This window comes from Schistocerca nitens, chromosome 5 (assembly GCF_023898315.1).
Source record: "Schistocerca nitens isolate TAMUIC-IGC-003100 chromosome 5, iqSchNite1.1, whole genome shotgun sequence".
In the NCBI taxonomy this organism is placed as follows: Eukaryota; Metazoa; Arthropoda; class Insecta; order Orthoptera; family Acrididae; genus Schistocerca; species Schistocerca nitens.
The window spans coordinates 377,091,087-377,110,280 of NC_064618.1; the positions used below are offsets into that span (position 1 = coordinate 377,091,087).

At 45.0% G+C, this 19,194-nt stretch overlaps 1 pseudogene; it reads left to right on the top strand.

The window, feature by feature from the left end:
- The first annotated feature begins 250 nt into the window (after positions 1-250).
- The window catches only part of LOC126260464 (uncharacterized), a 52,040-nt pseudogene continuing 33,096 nt past the window's right edge, over positions 251-19,194 (top strand).

Sequence of the window (19,194 nt, forward strand, 5' to 3'; positions counted from 1 at the left end):
TATAGGGTTCTGAAACAATACAGAGCCGCCGGGGTGGCCGAGCGGTTCTAGGCGCTACAGCCTGGAGCCACGCGACCGCTACGGTCGCAGGTTCGAATCCTGCCTCGGACATGGATGTGTATGATGTCCTTAGGTTTGTTAGGTTTAAGTAGTTCTAAGTTCTAGGGGACTGATGACCACAGAAGTTAAGTCCCAAAGTGCTCAGTGCCATTTAAATTTTGAACAATACAGGGAACAAACTCCCACGGCAATGGACCTCTACGCCGTGAGTAAGTCTTCTTGCATTAGCAGTACCAGTAGTGTTACTGTAGCTGTCACCATATCGGAAGAGTATCTGTGGACAGACTAGACAAACGTATTATTCCTGAAGAGGGTCAGCAGTGTTTCCAGTATTTGCAGGGGCTGAAAATTAGACCTTTATTTCTCCCAAGGTTGTGCAGCTCTACTGTACGCTTACATAATGAAGGGGTCCCCTTCTGTAAAATACTGCGGAGATTAAACAGGCCTAAATTTTCATCTGTGTGTGGAATACTCATGGGGATGTCACAATCAAGTCAAAGAAGAAGAGTAGTTTTCTACAGGGCGGGGCAAGAAGTGTTACATCCTTTAATAAAGCAGGTACTTTAGAGAATCTAAAAAGGGAAATGGATATATTGATGTTAGGTTTAATGGAAATTAGTGCAGTCTGGTGGCAAGAATGACAGAACCAGTGGCCTAGTGTGTACGGGGTTATAAATACAAAACCAAGTCGTGCTAAAAATGGTTCAAATGGCTCTCAGCTCTATGGGACTTAACATCTATGGTCAGTCCCCTAGAACTTAGAACTACTTAAACCTAACCTAAGGACAGCACACAACACCCAGTCATCACGAGTCATTCCCGCCGGGAATCGAACCCGGGAACCGGGGCGTGGGAAGCGAGAACGCTACCGCACGACCACGAGATGTGGACAAGTCGTGCTAATCCAGGGCAAGTTTTAATAATGTCCAAGACGGTACTCCAGGTGGGTGTAAAATGAATGTGCACTAAGGAAAATACTGAATGCGAAAATGAAGATTTGGCCCTGTCTGATTACCGCCTGAAGCAGATCTTACGATCTCTTAATGGTGATATTATCTCCTCCTTCTTGGTCTTTAACATATGAATTACAACATCAACATAAGTAGATGATTAAGGGAACTAGTAGTAGCTACAAAGTGATAAATGCTGTTTCTGGTTATACATTTAATGTAGATTAAAACCCCTTTTATGTGTTACAAAAGCCTATATACCAATGTCCAATGGATATAAAGAGATACAAATGAATGTCCTAACTAATATGATTGATCAATTGCCCAAATCTACCCCTTTTTATGGCTACGCGATCTAATATAAATAACGGGAGATGACTGACACCATCTACGTACTAAACACTAGAAGACACTACTTTCAAAGATGATCTACCGTGGTGTGCAACCTCAGTGGAAATAGAATTTACGTGATCACAGCTGTTTAGGCTTATAGTGCTAACAAGCTGAAGCAATTAGCAATATCACTATATATACTGCGTCCAGTGCGACACAGTGATGGTTCTCGTACATGTCTGCGACGATGGAAGAACTCCAGCCACAAAATAAACTCTTTCTAACACTAGGACGGCAGAAGGCGGTCCTCTGACTAGTATAATATAATACTGTCTTCTCCTCTCTGTGTTCTACAGACAAATACGCGAACTCCCAGCCACACGGACGGAAATCAGATAACGTTCCTACGTGAATATAGACGGAAGAAGTGCTCTCAATCACTGAATGCTGCATACGCGAAGGTGAAGTCCCGAATCGTAAAAGTTCGCAACAGGATAGTGCCTAACCATTCTCACTATAAAATCTCCTGAGAGCAAAGACAGCATGTCCGTCTATGGCTCAAATGGTTCAAATAGCTCTGAGCACTATGGGACTTAACTGCTGAGGTCAGCAGTCCCCTAGAACTTAGGACTACTTAAACCTAACTAACCTAAGGACATCACACACATCCATGCCCGAGGCAGGATTCGAACCTGCGACCGTAGTGGTCGTGCGGTTCCAGACTGTAGAGCCTAGAACCACTCGGCTACAACGTCCGATAGTCCGTCTGTACCAACAAAAGTTGATACTGAGCGACCGTCAAACAAGGGCGCTGAAATCGGAAGACTACTTTCTCTCCACTGCTGGCTTCCCAGCAAAGCTCGGCTCCCCTCCCTCGTAACTGCAGAAAGCTAATCATATTCTCGAAACCACGGAATATTCTCCCTCTCTACAGATTCTTCCGTACGCTGACCAAACATACATTAGTCTTCTGCAGTCCAGTGCGGCAAGTTGGCGAGGAAATATCTATCCCTGTTAATTAGGAATACATACAATAGTACGCTTCTCAGAGTAAAAATCCGCGGAAATAACTTAGCCTGCGTGATTTCCGAGTTAACGCTTCCTCGTTTCTCTTTGTTGCGTCAAAGATTTTCAGAGTTTCCGAAGTATTATCCGGTTATCCTTCCATTCCCGCTACAATACCGGGCGGCAGCCACCGTATTGTGCTTCAGCGCTCAGGTGCCCCGACCGTCCGTCTTGGCTACTTCCTGTGTCAAGCAGGAGCAACACACCTTTGTGGGCTTTTCCACCCAGGGCTTGAGTTACGCCTGCCATTTCATTTCCATTGGCGTTCCAACTTCTACAAGTATAGGCAATCATTCATTACGCCGTTTTGATAATAAAGACACTCCATCACCTTTCATGCAATAAGCGTTGGGAACTGTTTACAAGGTGTATGCGACAATGTCAGTCTTCTTTAAATATTCATATGTATGATGTAAAACTTAGCAAATGATACCTAATTCTGGTTGTAAATCACGGCAAAGTATGTAGGTGATAGCTTGTAAGGCCCGAAATTATAGCCACCTTACAAATGAAGAAGAAAACAAAAATGCATAAAACCTCCTATGGACAGCATATCTAACATATTGTGGTAACCAAGACATACACGAAGGCAACACCCACCTCTGCAGATGGTGGATAGATTGAAAGAATGTACGATGAGATGAAAGAAATTATTGAGATAAGTAACAAAAACGAAACTGTACTTCTGATTGTGGCAGTGGAACTCGACATTAGGAAGAAGGAGAGAAGGAAAAATAATAGGAGTAAATGAACTCGGGGGAAAAGAATGAAAGAAGAAGTCGCCTGGAAGAATCCTGCACAGAGCGTTATTTAATCATCAGTAACACTTGGTTTCATTCATAAACATGCGAGATGGTTGGAGACACTGAAAGGTTTCATAGTGGTTACGTAAAGGCTTGACTGAGATTTCGAAACAACATTTCCGGGATCAAATGTAGATTCTGACCACAATTTATTTGTTACAATCTGTAGATAAACATTCAAGAATTTGCGGTTAAGGAGGTGATACATGAATAAAATGAGGAAGACACAGGTCTCTTTAGAATCCGAGAAGGAGCGTTACGCAACAGTTTACTGACACAGGATGGCTGACTGCCTGTCCTTGTAACTTTAGTTAATATGGCCATGCTGCGTTGGTATAGCGAAAAGCTGAAAGGAAGAGGAAACTACAGCATTTGTGTTTCCTGAGGACGTGCTACTCTGTTTTATGACTTCATGATGACGGCCATCTGCTGTGTTTTACACCGAGTGGATACAATTAAAATTCAACTGCTCACAGATTTCCAGTGTGGGCTGTAATTACCCTCTGGCAGTGAAACTTGACAGATATGATAAAGTGTTAATGCAAAACCGATTTACGCTGAAAAAAAGTTAGTTCCGGTTTTGACCATTAGGTGCCGATCTAATGCTGTGAATGCAAGATAGACATATAGAAATGTTTCCATATGTGGTCGATTAGGAATAAGACGTGGGCAGAAAACGTCAGACAAGTGAGAAATGTGTAATGTTGATTTTATAATAAGCGGTTATAACTTGTCGAAAAAAAAAACACAAATGGCGGGCGACGACGGCCTCCCGTCGGGTAGACCGTCTGCCTCGTGCAAGTCTTTCGATTTGACGCCACTTCGGCGACTTGCGCGTCGATGAGGCTGAAATGATGATGATTAATACAACACAACACCCAGTCCCTGAGCGGAGAAAATCTCCGACCCAGCCGGGAATCGAACCCGGGCCCTTAGGATTGACAGTCTGTAGCACTGACCACTTTTTTTATTTTTTTATTTATTTATTTTTAATATTTTTTATTTTTCTTGTAATTTTTTTGTATTTTTTTTAAACAGTAAGTAACTGAAAACTAGTAAATACACTCGTTGCGTCGAGTTGGGGACGCACATAACTGAAAACATGCTTACAGTTTTAGCAAAAGGCATAAAGAAAGAGAGCAAAGTGTGGGGTTAACGGAGCCATGAAACAAAACCTAAGGGTGGAATCCATACCACCATTAACCGGTGCTACATTTTGCGTAAACCTTTTCGGTCCGGGGACAAAAATAGGAAATGGGGCAAATACTGCTATAAGCTATAGAGTGCGAGGGTTCGCGACGAAACTCTCCATCTGCTGTTTCATCCAGGTATGACTTCTCGTAATGACCAGGTTAGATCCCACGTTGTATCGTGTAGTGTTCTATCACTGTCTTGTAATTTTAGCTTCTCTTACCCGTGATGTTCGAGCTACGTGGAGGGTCGTGGAACGCACTCCACAAATAATTGGAAAAATATTGTCGATACTTTGGTTTACGGAGGATCTTGCAATGTCGTTCCTGTAGATAGTTCCAAAGGTCTAAAGTGTACTTAGTGCCGTCTTGAAACAAATAATGCACTGCATGTCCACGAAGCCGCGTCATGGCATCAGTTTTCGTGCGTGGGTAATACGTCTCATCCGGGAATGAGATAGTCTTAGCGTCGATATGATTCGGCGTTTCTGGAAGGAAGTATGCTGATATTTGCCTCACTAAGTGCCACACTGCCGTAGACTCACCACAGCTAAGACGTTGTTCATCGTTGTCTTGAACGCCACAGCTCGTGCACGTGGGTGAGTCTACCATGTGGATCGCATGTAGCCTTGATCTGGTCACCTGCTTACCGTTGACAGTGATATACCACATCTCCGTGACGTCAGTGTCCCGTGTTACGTGGTGAATTGTCCTCCACACTACTCGCCAGTTGACGTTGGGATGCTTCCTCTCCACGACGTTATCGGGTCGACCACGTTTCAGGACTCGATAAACCGTCTTTGCCGTCGCCAGTTGAGTCGTTGGTAAGGCAAGTCGAACGTAACTGAGTTCGAGGTAAAACACACCGCTGTAAAAGAGCGAGGAGGGGACGTGGTGTATCGGCACAGGTGGCAACTGGGAGGGCGGTGCTTGTTCTTCTATTAACAAACTCGTCAGGCTGTCCGGACGGCGGTGCCATAGTTTGACTAATGTGCTCACAAATAGGGCAACCGCTCTGTCATGAACGTGATAAAGGTCAAGCCCACCCCGATCCGGGAGAAGGATGGCAGTCTCATATTTGATCTTGAAAAGCATTCCTGAACTCACGAATGACCCAAAAACCACAAGTATACGGCGAGCTAACACCACCGGTATAGGTAATATCTGGGCAATGTGCGGAACACGTGACGCTAAATGTGTCTTGACATACTGGGTCCGTTGGATGATGTTCAGGGCTCGTAGGCGGTTGTTGGCAATCCCAGTCCGAACATTCCGTAAAATCCGTCGAAAGTTGTGAGCAGCGGTTCGTCGTAAAATCAATACCGAGACATTTCAAAGTATTTCTGAGTTGTAAGGGGGTGACACTGTCCTCAGACAATCCGACCCCTATGTTCATTGCCACTGATTTTGCGAAGGGGGTGACACTGTCCTCAGACAATCCCTATGTTCATTGCCACTGATTTTGCGACGTTGATACGCCTACCAGTGGCCATGCTGTACGTTGCTATCCAAGTCAGTGCGCTAGCGGTGTCTTCGGCGTTGCGGATGACAATCACGAGGTCGTCAGCGTACGCTTTACATCGGAAAGTGTGGCCTCGTACCGTCATACCAGTTAGTCGTTGGCGCAGGCCCCATAGGAGTGGTTCCACGTCCACAGCGTAAAGTAAATTGGACAGAGGGCAGCCTTGGCGTATCGATCGAGAAATGGTGAGGGGCTGCGTAGGTCAGCCGTTGACGATCACCTTGGATGTCGCGCCACGGGGTAGTCGCATGACGACAGTGACGAATGGCTGTGGGTACCGCATATGTCGGAGGACCGCTTCCAAATAGTCTTGGTCCATTCGGTCGAAAGCTTGACTGAAATCGATTGCCGCCAGTGCACCCTACAGACGACATGCCCTCGCCAGTGAGATCTAGTCACGATATTCACTGAGTGCTGTTTGAATATTATTGTCGCCTCCTAATGACATTTGATCGGGTGAGATAACGTTTCGTAAGGTCTGGTGTATCCGCGCCGCCAACAGTCGAGAAAATATCTTAAAGTCGCAGTTCAATAGCGTCAACGGGCGGTAGTCCTGCAGCCGTGAGCCACCGTACGGTTTGTGAATAGGAATAATCATCCCTTCCACAAGGACCGAAGGGAGCGGCACTTCCGGGGATAGTAGTTCGCGACGTCCGTCCGTCGGGTGGCCAATAAATATCGAAAAGTCCGGGAAAATTCCAAGGGGAGGACATCAGGACCCGGAGACGTGTTGTCAGCTCCTCTTTTAATGGCGTCGATCACTTCTTCTTCCGTAATTTCTCCCATCAAGGCCGCTTCCATTGCCGGGGTGACGGTGCCTTAAATTGTCTGAGAGACGTCCTCAAGTGCTGTTGGATCAGGGGTCTGAGCGGAATAGAGCTGGGAATAATGATCGTAGAACGCTGTGTTTATGTCTTGTTGCGTGTTGAGGCGAGGACCATCCTCCGTGTCGATGAAGCGTATCAGCGCTCGTTGGCGTCGTTTACGTTCACGAAGTACGTGGAACATCGACGGGCGTTCGCTCGGAATCCGATCCTGCGTCTTCGAGCGGATGACCGCCCCCTCTAGGTGGCGCCGCATATTAGCGATGATCTGAGCCTTCGCACGTTGGACCACCGTTTGTCGTTCCGGAGACGGCGCCATAGCATCGCAGTCGCGCAGTGCCCTGAAGTAAAACTTGAGTGTATGTCTACGCCAAGCAGCGTGGTCGCGACCGTAGGTTATCAACGTTCGCCTCAGTGCCGGTTTGGCGCAGTCCAACCACCAGCGGATCGTTGTGGGATATGCTCGGAGGCGATGTTCACACGAATGTCACGTATCCTCAATGGCTTGGCGGCAATCCGGGTACGACAGATGAGCGATGTTTAATTTCCACGGGCTGCGGCTTCTCCACACTTGTTGCCGCGGCAGAGTGACCGCACAAGTGTAAGCTGAGTGGTCCGAGAAGGCTGCAGGCCACAGTTCCGCATCCTGTGTTCCAGCGGCGAGCGAGCGTGAGACATAAATCCGGTCGATGCGACTGGAATAGTCACTCGTGGCGTGTGTGGATCCCGGTCGGTGGCCGTGAAGATGTTCCCAAGTGTCCACCATCTGCAGGTCTCGAATTAGCGTCTCGAGTTCCGGGCACGGATTATGTCGTGGGAGTTAGTCTCTGGGCGCCAGTACGCAATTGTAGGCACCTCCAAACACCAGATGGTCGTGGCGGCCTTGGAAGAGCGGGGCGACGCCTTCCGAAAAGAAACGTGAACGTTCACGACGCTTGTCCGTCCCTGAAGGCGCGTAGATATTGATAAGGTGGACACCTAGTACTGTGAGTGCCATTCCTCTTGCCCCAGGCACAGAGAGGATATCGTCCGCCACTATCCCTTCCCGGAGAAGTACAGCGACACCGCTGCCTGTGGGGGAATCTGGAGAGACGCAAGCATAGTAACCGTACATGCCTGGGAAGTCATCGACGTACACTTCCTGGAGAAGGGCTATATCGATGGAAGCAGAATTCAACATATCCTGAAGCAAGGATAACTTAGCGCGCGTCCGTATAGTGTTGATGTTTATAATCGCAACACGATAAGTTTGAGGTCTATCCATAGCGTCCGACACAATGGGCAAGGAATTCTCCCCACCGTCGTCCGCCCAGTCGCCACGAAATACCATCGGCTGTTGGTGGCTGTTTGTGGCTGCTGCGGCACTCTGCGCTGGCTCCATCAGCTCTACTGGCTGGGAATCGGCAGCGGCTGTCTGCGTGTGATCCTGCTGTTCTGTAGGGTCGGACGGACTGAAGCCGTCACCATGGCGATCTGTTGGGTGGGATGTTACTGCGGCCTCTGTACGACCGGTACCGTCGTCGGAGTGTCCACAGTCCATGTCAGACGATCGCTGCAAACATTCGTCCGATGGAGCACGCCGCCGTCTCTTGTGTTTCCGAGGTGAACGCTGTTTACGGACGTGTGTTTCAGTATCCGAATGTGGGTGAATTTCTTCAGCTGCTCCTGTGTCCGGAAGAAAATCCGCTGTCGGCACAACCCGTGGGTCAATGTCCAGTCTTGCATCCATGCCTTCTTGCAAGGTCGGCCAGTGATTGTCTTCAGGTGGGGGCGCCGTTGTAGAGGGAGGATCCGGTACTGAAGAAACCATCATGGTTTTGCTATCGGGGGCGGCTATCGGACTAATGTGGTCAGCATCGGAAAGGGTTGCTGCACGTGCAACCTCGGCGTAATTGAGAGGAAGGATCGTCACCGTAGAAGGATTCATAGATTCACCTGTCGGGATTTGAGTAAGCCGTCGTCGGTGGCAATCCGACCGGACGTGCCCTTCATGGCCACAACCGGAGCAAGTGCGTGGCTGACCGTCGTACATAATGATCGCCCTACATCCGTCGATGACCATATATGATGGTACATATTTGGTCAGTTCAATTTTTATCTGTCGTACCCCGTTAAGAAGGGGGACGTTGTAAAGGTGGTCCATTTTTCGGCCATGTGGCTGACCACTCTGCCGTAAGGCTGGAAAGCCGCGGTGACTACGTCCGGTGGTATTTCGAAAGGGAGTTCGAAGACGCATATCGTACGGAGGCCAAGCCCCGCGTGATCGATAGAGACCGCCCCAATATGGACATCAGTTAGTTTGAATTTAAGATCGTAAGCATGTGCGCGCACGATTCTGTTGCACACCTCGTCACGTACTAACCTGACGTAGACAACACTGCTCGTGATAGAGAGATGGATACCAATTACGTGCCGCGGTTCAATTTTAACGTTGTCACGTAGAAAACGTTCCACTTCAAAAGCTCGCAGTCGTGCATGATCGGTTTGAAAACTGATCTTGTCTGTATGAATGTGCCATATTGCGTCGGTAGTGATGGACTCTAAACTAGCGAAGACGAAGTAGTAAACAACTCCGGGCACCGGCGACCGCGCGGACGGGACGGGACGTAAACAAGACGTCCTCGCCGCAGCGCTGCGGAAAGCAGACTGACCACTCAGCTACCGGGGGCGGACAGCTTGTCGAAGAACAGCATGGATAACATACCATCATATAGACACTATACAGCGCCGTATTTGTATTTGGTTACCAAAATTAGAACTAATATTTTCTGTGTCAAACAGTTCTGCATTAATGCAATAGCGTATATACCACGTTCCACTGCCATATCACAATTACAACCACGGTGTACCTCCTGGAGTACCCACACTTAGTTATAACCACCTGGTACCACACCACAGCTGGAGTCATGCGGAACTGTCCGTCCAAGAATGGTTTAGAAACACCACACGGAATGATGCAGCGGCAGACACCTGGTGTATTTTATGTGCTGTATAAATAACCACACAATTAAAAATTAATCACCGGCCGCTGTGGCCGAGTGGTTCTAGGCGCTTCCGTCCGGAACCGAGCTGCTGCTACGACCGCAGGTTCGAATCCTGCCTCGGGCATGGATGCGTGTTATGTCCTTAGGTTAGTTAGGTTTAAGTAGTTCTAAGTCTATGAGACTGATGACCTCAGATGTTTAGTCCCATACGTGATGACTGGGTGTTGTCTGATGTCCTTAGGTTAGTTAGGTTTCAGTAGTTGTAAGTTCTAGGGGACTGATGACAATAGATGTTACGTCCCATAGTGCTCAGAGCCATTTGAACCATTTTAGTCCCATAGTTCTTAGAGACATTTTATAATGAAGTCGGCGTTGCAAAGCATCCCAAACGTGTTCTGTATGATTCAGGTCAGGACTCTGTGCAAGCCAGTTCATTACAGGGATGTTATTGTCGTGTAGCCACTCCGCCAGAGGACGTCCATTATTAACAGGTGTTCCATCGTGTTGAAAGATGCAATCAACATCCCCGAATTGCTCTTCAACAGTAGGAAGCAAGAAGTTGCTTAACGCATCAATGTGGGCCTGTGCTGTGATAGTGCCATGCGAAACAAGTGGTGCAAGACCCTCCATTAAAAACACGACCACACCATAATACCATCGCATCAGAATGTTACTGTTGGCGCTACACACGCTAGCAGATGAGCATTCACCACATCCAATCCCTGCCATAGGTTCGCCACATTGTGTACTGTGATGTGTGGCTTATGAGCAGCAGCTCGACGATGAAATCCAAGTTTTCTCACCTCTCGCCTGTCATAGTACTTGCAGTGAATACTGACGCAGTTTGGAATTCTGTGTGATGGTCTGATAGATGTCTGCCTTGCACATTACGATCCTCTTCAGCTGTCGCCGGTCTCAGTCAGTCAACAGACGAGGTCAGCCGGTACGCTTTTCTGCTGTACGTGTCCCTTCACGTTTCCACTTCACTATCGCATTGGAAACAGTGGACCTAGGTATTTTTAGTAGTGTGAAAATCTTGCGTACAGACATATGACCCAAGTGACATCCAATCACCTGACTACCTTCGAAGTCCGCGTGTCGTGCGGTGCTCCCTATTCTGCTCTGTCACGATGTCTAACAACTACTGAGGTCGCTGATATGGAGTACCTGGGAGTCCTGGTAGTAGGTGGCAGCACAATGCACCTAGAATGAAATATGTATGTTTTTGGGGGTGTCCGGATACTTTTTATCACATATTGTATGTTCCATCTTCTAAGTATTCTTCCAAGAAATCGCGGTATTTGGTTCGCCTTCCCGACAGCATTTTCTATGTTTTCTTTCCAATTTAGGTTGTTCGTAATTGTAGCTCCTAAGAATTTAGTTCAATTAATGACCTGTAGATTTGATAGATTTTTCATATAGCCAGAGTTTAACAGATTCATTTTAGAACTCATGTGGAAGACCCTACACTTTTCATTATTTACCGTCGATTCTCAATATTCGCACCATACAGATACTTTATGTAAACTATTTTTCAATATATTTTGATCTTCTGATGACTTTCCCAGACGATAAATAACGGACGACTGCTCAGCTTGTCTCCTACATAGTTTATATAGATAAGAAACAACAGAGGGCCTATAATACTACCTTGCGGAACGCCAGAAACGCTTGTGTTTACCTCGATGAATTTCCGTCAGTTTCTACGAACTGTGAAACATCTGACAGGAAATCGGCCGCGTGGAATTGCCGCGCAGTTTGAGGCACCATGTCAAGAAATGCGCGGCCCCTCTCTCTGTCTCTCTGTCTCTGTCTCTCTCTCTCTCTCTCTCTCTCTCTCTCACACACACACACACACACACACACACAGGAAATATTCTATCTTCTTGTGAGTAAAGAGCTAGTTGTATTTCACAAGAACGATGTCTTCTAAATCCTCGTTGACTGTGTGCCAATAGACCGTTCTCTTCCATGTAATTCACAATGTTCGCACACAATGTATGTTCAAAATCTAGTTGCATATCAACGTTAAAGATATGGGCCTGTAATTTAGTGGATTACTCCCACCGTCTTTCTTGAATATTGGTGTGACCTGTGCAGCTTCTAAGTCATTGTATGCGGATCTTTCATCCAGCGAACGACTGTATATGATTGTTAAGTATGGAGCTATTGCATCGGCATACTCCGAAAGAAACCTATTTAGTATACATCTTGAACCGAAAGACTTGGCTTTATTAAGCGATTTACGTTGCTTATGCCGAGTATTTCTACACTACTGGCCCTTAAAATTACTACACCAAGAAGAAATGCAAATGATAAACGGATATTCATTGGACAAATATATTATACTAGAACTGAAATGTGATTACATTTTCACGCAATTTGGGTGCATAGATCCTGAGAAATCAGTACCCAGAACAACCACCTCTGGCCGTAATAACGGCCTTGATACGCCTGGACATTGATTCAAACAGACCTTGGATGGCGTGTACACGTACAGCTGCCCATGCAGCTTCAAGACGATACCACAGTTCAACCAAGAGTACTGACTGGCGTTTTGTGACGAGCCAGTTGCTTGGCCACCATTGACCAGACGTTTTCAATTGGTGAGAGATCTGCAGAATGTGCTGGCCGGGGCAGCAGTAGAACATTTTCTGTATCCAGAAAGGCGCGTACAGTACCTGCAACATGCGGTCGTGCATTATACTGCTGAAATGTAGGGTTTTGCAGGGATCGAATGAAGGGTGGAGCCACGGGTCGTAACACATCTGAAATGTAACGTCCACTGTTCAGATTGCTGTCAATGCGAACAAGGGATGACCGATACGTGTAACCAATGGCACCCCAACCCATCACGCCGGGTGATACGCCAGTATGGCGATGACGAATACACGCTTCCAATGTGCATTCACCGCGATGTCGCCAAACACGGATGAGACCATCATGATGCTGTAAACAGAACCTGGATTCATCCGAAAAAAATACGTTTTGCATTTCGTGGACTCTAGTTCGTCGTTGAGTACACCATCGCAGGCGCTGCTGTCTGTGATGCAGCGTCAAGGGTAACCGCAGCCATGGTCTCCGAGCTGATAGTCCAAGCTGCTGCAAACGTTGTCGAACTGTTCGCGTAGATGGTTGTTGTCTTGCAAAGGTCCCCATCTGTTGACTCAGGGATCGAGACGTGGCTGCACGATCCGTTACAGCCATGCGGATAAGATGCCTGTCATCTCGACCGCTAGTGATACGAGTCCGTTGGGATCCAGCACGGCGTTCCGTATTACCGTCCTGAACCGACCGATTCCATATTCTGCTAACAGTCATTGGATCTCGACCAACACGAGCAGCAATGTCGCGATACGATAAACCGCAATCGCGATAGGCTACAATCCGACCTTTATCAAATTCGGAAATTTGATGGTACGCATTTCTCCCCCTTACACAAGGCATCACAACAACGTTTCACCAGACAACGCCGGTCAGCTGCTGTTTGTGTATGAAAAATCAGTTGGAAACTTTCCTCATGTCAGGACGTTGTAGGTGTCGCCATCGGCGCCAACCTTGTGTGAATGTTCTGAAAAGCTAATCTTTTGCATATCACAGCATCTTCTTCCTGTCGGTTGAATTTCGCGTGTGTAGCACGTCATCTTCGTGGTGTAGCAATTTTAATGGTCAGTAGTGTACATCTAAGATACTCTTGTTGGCAGCGGTTCGTGCTTCGAATTTCGCAGTATTTACTTTGTCTTCTTTGGTGATGAAATTTAGGGAGGCAGTATTTTATAACTTTGCTACAGTACCACTGTCATCGAGAGTATTTCCATTGGTATCGCGCAGGGAAGGAATTCATTATGTCTTGGCCGTAGCACACTTTACATACGAACAGAATCTCTTTGTATTTTCTGCCAGGTTTTGAGATAAAGTTTCGTTGTGGAAACCATTATAACCATATCGCATTGAAGACTGTCGTAATTTTCGAGATTCTATGTAAAATCACCAGTCTTGGGGGTTTTGCATTTGTTTAAATTTGGCATTTTTCTTTTTTGTTGTTTCTGAAACAGTGTTCTGACCTTTTTTGTGTACCATGGGGCATCAGCTCCATTGATTGTCAATTTATTTGGTACAAATCTCCCAACTGCTGCCGGTACTCTTTCTCCGAGTTGAAGCCACATCTGGTCTACACAACTCCTCTTCTCCCCAATTCTATTCAATACCTCCTCATTAGTTATGTGATCTGGTCTACACCTGTTGTGTTAGTTTGGAAGGAGGAGATTGTCGTTCTGGAAACCATCAAGCGAATTTTTATCCGCTTTTTTAAATAGATATATTTTAGTTTATTTTTCGTGAATTTGGGAGCTGCGGTATTCCGTCTCGCCATAGCCCCGTGCTCACCAATCCATGAATCCGTTTTGATGCTCATTGTTAGCTTAGGAATATTTGTTGATAAGAAATCAAGTTTTCACAATTGTTTACTATTCGAAAGGGCTCATGAACTAATCGCTCGAAATGATTTTCAGAGATTGCGTTTTGCACGATTTCTGATGACATTTTATTGGTACCTCCGGATTTAAACATGTATTTCCGCCAATGTATCGTGTGTAAATTGAAGTCACTGCCAACTACAATTGTATGAATCTGCTATGTGCTTGAATCATTTCAGAAATTTTATCATCTGAGTTGGGAGGTCAGTAAAAGGGTCCAATTATTATTTTATTCCGATTGCCAAGAATTACCTATACGCATACTAACTCACAAGCACTATCTACTCCAATTTGGCTAGATAAACTACTTCTAAAAGCAACAAACACGCCACGAACACGCCAACCATCATAAAAGAATTACCTGAGTACAAATGACATTCCTCGCTCACACTGGTCTTCTGTACCTTGTGTACGCCATATCACCGCTATACATAATTGTACATACCGCTATCCCATGACTTTTGTCACCTTAGTGCATGTCACCGTATGCCGTATTAAATTGTCAATTCAGTGTACGACAATGTATGGAGTCGTAAACTATATAATGAATCATAAGCCATTTTAAATAGTACTTTACTAAGATCCGACAGTTGACTGTCGCTGCACTGATTTTCTGGTCACATTAATTTCCTCTCTCCTACTTGTAGTTCATTGACAATTACAATCTTTTACAGTTTCTATTCCAATAAAGCTTCGTAACTTCAATGTTCCTTTTTAGTATGGAATGTGTGTTCATCTTTTCGATTAGACTTCTGCAGTTATATCATATGTGCAGCTTTGCGTCTGATGCTACAAAGTTGTAAACGGAAAATTTCTTATACTCATTGTTGACATTGTTTTCATTTAATACGTTTCCAATCAGTTCGATTAGCTATAGATTAAGTTCGTAAGAAACAGTTTTGTTTTAAAATTGTCTCTGCAATGTGCATAGGTTGAGTAATTTTATTTCTTAGCTTTTTTTCCTTTACCTTAACGGTTTCCAAACTCATTCCCTACTCATGTCCTCCGCGTTGACAAAGACCTATTGTTTTCTTCGACCATAGTAAGATTTTCCCTTGTGGGGAGCACTACTGCCTAAACGCGGTGAAATGGAGCATTCCTGAGGACCCCAGTGCCTGCGCCCCAGAGATTCGTAATCAGTTGCTCCCGCAATAACGTAACGCATTTAGTTTCTTTAGTGCAGTGGCGAAGTATTTCTGTTTCCTTTACTGAACTTAACGTTTGTGAGCCAGGATTTTACTCTGATATCGTATCATTTGCGAAGATTTCTTTTCATATGGCTTCATTCTGCCTATCTAAAGACTAAAGCAAACGTAGTGCTGTGTACACGAACAACAGCTGCACTGCCGGCCGGTGAGGCCGTGTGGTTCTAGACGCTACAGTCTGGAACCGCGTGACCGCTGCGGTCGCAGGTTCGAATCCTGCCTCGGGCATGGATGTGTGTGATGTCCTTAGGTTAGTTAGATTTAAGTAGTTCTAAGTTCTAGGGGACTGATGACCATAGATGTTAAGACCCATTGTCCTCAGAGCCATTTGAACCATTTTGAACAACTGCACTACCTATGTACTGCCTACACCCACCATCCCCGGTAAGGTACATGACATAAGGCAACAGGTTTCCAAATATTAAGTGTTAATGCTTAAGCTGTTTTCCGCTGGGAAGATTTAACCGGTTTCCAAAAACTTAACTTATCTCTGGCTCTAATCAAAATTAAAAACAAAGTTCTGACATGTTTAGAAGACACTGAATTTCAGAATCTGAAAGTGATATTTGTAGAAGAAGGAGACCCTAAAGCAATTTTCTTTTCCCACAGGGAGCGAATGACTGTAGCGACGGTCTGCAGATAGTACATAGCTCGACAACGTCGCAACTTTGGTCAGTGAAAGTCCGATGCCAGCTAATGTAAATTTTGATCCGGCAGCCACTAGGAATCAGGACAAAGAGGATTCAATGACATTATCTGTCATCGGACGCTGATTAGATCAACTTTCCTTATTGATTATATCAATGAGGAAAGTTGAAAATCTGCGCCGGACTGCGATTTGAATCCGGGTTTCCTGCTTACTAGACAGATGCTCTGACCACTGTGCCATCTCATTTTTTTTTATCCCTTGTGAGCATCGAACCCACATTCCTGACGCCCAAACGGTGGGGTGGAGGAAAAGTGGGTAGAGGTCGCAACCCGAGCTCTGGCCAGCATGTCCCAATATTTATAGGCATACATACACGCATGCACACACATACATGCACACACATGCGTGGGCACACACCACACACACACACACACACACACACACACACACACACACACACAATTTCTCTCTAGACGAATTGTGAACATGTAAATTGCAGAAAAGTGATAGTGCAATTTGGTGAAATCATACGTAGCACAGTAGGCCCGCTGAAGGTCAAAAACGGCTCTGAGCACTATGGTACTTAACTTCTGAAGTCATCAGTCCCCTAGAACTGATAACTACTTAAACCTAACTAACCTAATGACATCACACACATCCATGCCCGAGGCAGGATTCGAAGCTGCGACCGTAGCGGTCGCGCAGTTCCAGACTGTAGCGCTTAGAACCGCTCGGCCACTGCGGCCGGCGCTGAAGCTTCCAGTTAACGTTGCCGATTTCTCCGGTACAGTCAACAGATCAGGTTGTTCGCTGATGATGTTGGTTCCTACGGATGTGGATTTTTCTGGTTCATCGTGCAGAAACGCAGAACTATGTAACTACTATTTAAGTAGTGTTTTAACTGTTGTTGTTCACGGCAGCCCTCTTAAAATGTGAATAGATTTAAGTTTATGTCCATAACAAAGAGAAAAACAAAGACAGAATCCGGTTGCTAAATTGATGTAAATTCTGAAGACTCGTAATATGTTTCAAATATCTGGATAATACGAGGAAGTGGAACGGACATGTAAACGCAGCACATTGTGTAGTGACTGAAGCACTTAGATTTGTTGAAAGTTATGGGAAAATGCAGGGCATCGATAAAAGGAAGCCCATACATAACATCCATACGATCAGCAATACATTACTGCCCCAAATTTTGGGGTCTTCATCATCCCAATGGGATAAATTGGCGAATCTTCATTTGAGGAAGAGTGTGGACAATTCTGCAGTCTGTATAGCATATTTTCACTATGAATCATGAGAATACAATACAGAGATTGCCTTGTGATGACTGGGTGTTGTGTGAAGTCCTTAGGTTAGTTAGGTTTAAGTAGTTCTAGGTTCTAGGGGACTGATGACCATGGATGTTAAGTCCCATAGTGCTCAGAGCTATTTGAACCATTTGAACCAATACAGAGATTAGGTCCCATGCTGCATAAATATCGTCATTACTTCCTCGCTCCATATCTGCTTATGAGAATGAAATAGAGCAGGTCGCCGCCGATGTTGGTATAAAATACTCAGCCATTTACATTGTAGTGGCTTATATATAATTCACTAGCTTTCACGAGTGAAATGGAATTGGTAAATTTTAAGATCTAACTTAATAATGGGACTACATGAAAAAGATATTACAATAACATAACACCATTCATATTGAAAATCTAAATTACTTTTTTCATTCAATATTATATATGCTTTCACGTGTCTTCGACGCCCATATTTAGTGTGGCTATGGGAAAGTCGCGGGATACAATGTTTCAGGTACTTTATCTAGACAGAAACGTAACACGCAACAACGTCAACCGTGATGTCTGTGGCAGGTAAAATAGCTTTGTGCATTCTTTTCCTATACTGCTGAGATGCGTAGAAACAACCATCAACCACCAAAGTACGTCAACAGATCCACCAGCACTTAGCGCAAGAACTGTTGCGTCATTTTGTGAAACTCACAAAAATACTGTCAATCATTTTTATAATAGATGTACTTTATTCAAATGGTTTCTAAAGTTATTTACCTAAAGTCATTACATATCCTGTTCCTTGAAAATAATATTTTTCAAATGTCTTTCAGTGTTTTTTTAAGAGCTGAAATTGTTCAAGAAATTCTTATTTGTCATAAACTCAGTTTTTGGTCATAAACGCAGTACCTTCTACAGAGCTGATCTATCTTATTTGCATATGATAGCCGCATTCGTACTCTGATATTTTGGTACTAACTGAGTTAATCTGAGAAATGCAGTATAATTAGCAATACTTAGTATCTAAGAATCTCACTTGTTGTGTAGCCTAACTTAAATTCGATAGTCACAGTGATACGTTGCAGTTCAGATGCAATGATCCATCTTGCCTCTATGAGAAAGTGTTTAGACTAAATACAGTTGTTCCTCAGTTTAAAGTAAATTAATATTCATTTGTGAAACATCAGATTCAGTTGTTCCTTCAGAGCTGGTGACCAAAAGTTCATATATATAACTCAATGGCAGAAGGAATGTTAAAAGATGAATTAAAAAGCAGTTCTTTTGGAGTCGACATACTGTAATGGTTATGATGGAACCAGTCGTAAGGACCTCGCCATAGGTAGACAGTGAATCATCATTGTGCTTTGGAAAGAAGTTGATTTAATTCTGATCGCCATAAATAAAATATAAATTCCGTTAGGATACACAGGTCAAAAGTTGTTATTCCCTGAGTTCAGCTTCCACCATTTTTTTCCATTCTTATGTAAATTATTTCTGTTGGTAATTTGTAACTGCTATCAGACAGACGTTCACGTCTGTCAGAACTTGCCTTCTTTTGAACTGGTGTTTTTGACTTTTCCTTCAACCCTGTGAGCATTTCGTCTGTCTTATATACTGAAAAAATGGTTCAAATGGCTCTGAGCACTATGGGACTCAACTGCTGAGGTAATTAGTCCCCTAGAACTTAGAACTAGTTAAACCTAACTAACCTAAGGACATCACAAACATCCATGCCCGAGGCAGGATTCGAACCTGCGACCGTAGCGGTCTTGCGGTTCCAGACTGCAGCGCCTTTAACCGCACGGCCACTTCGGCCGGCTTATATACTGAAGCGCTATGGATACTGGTATA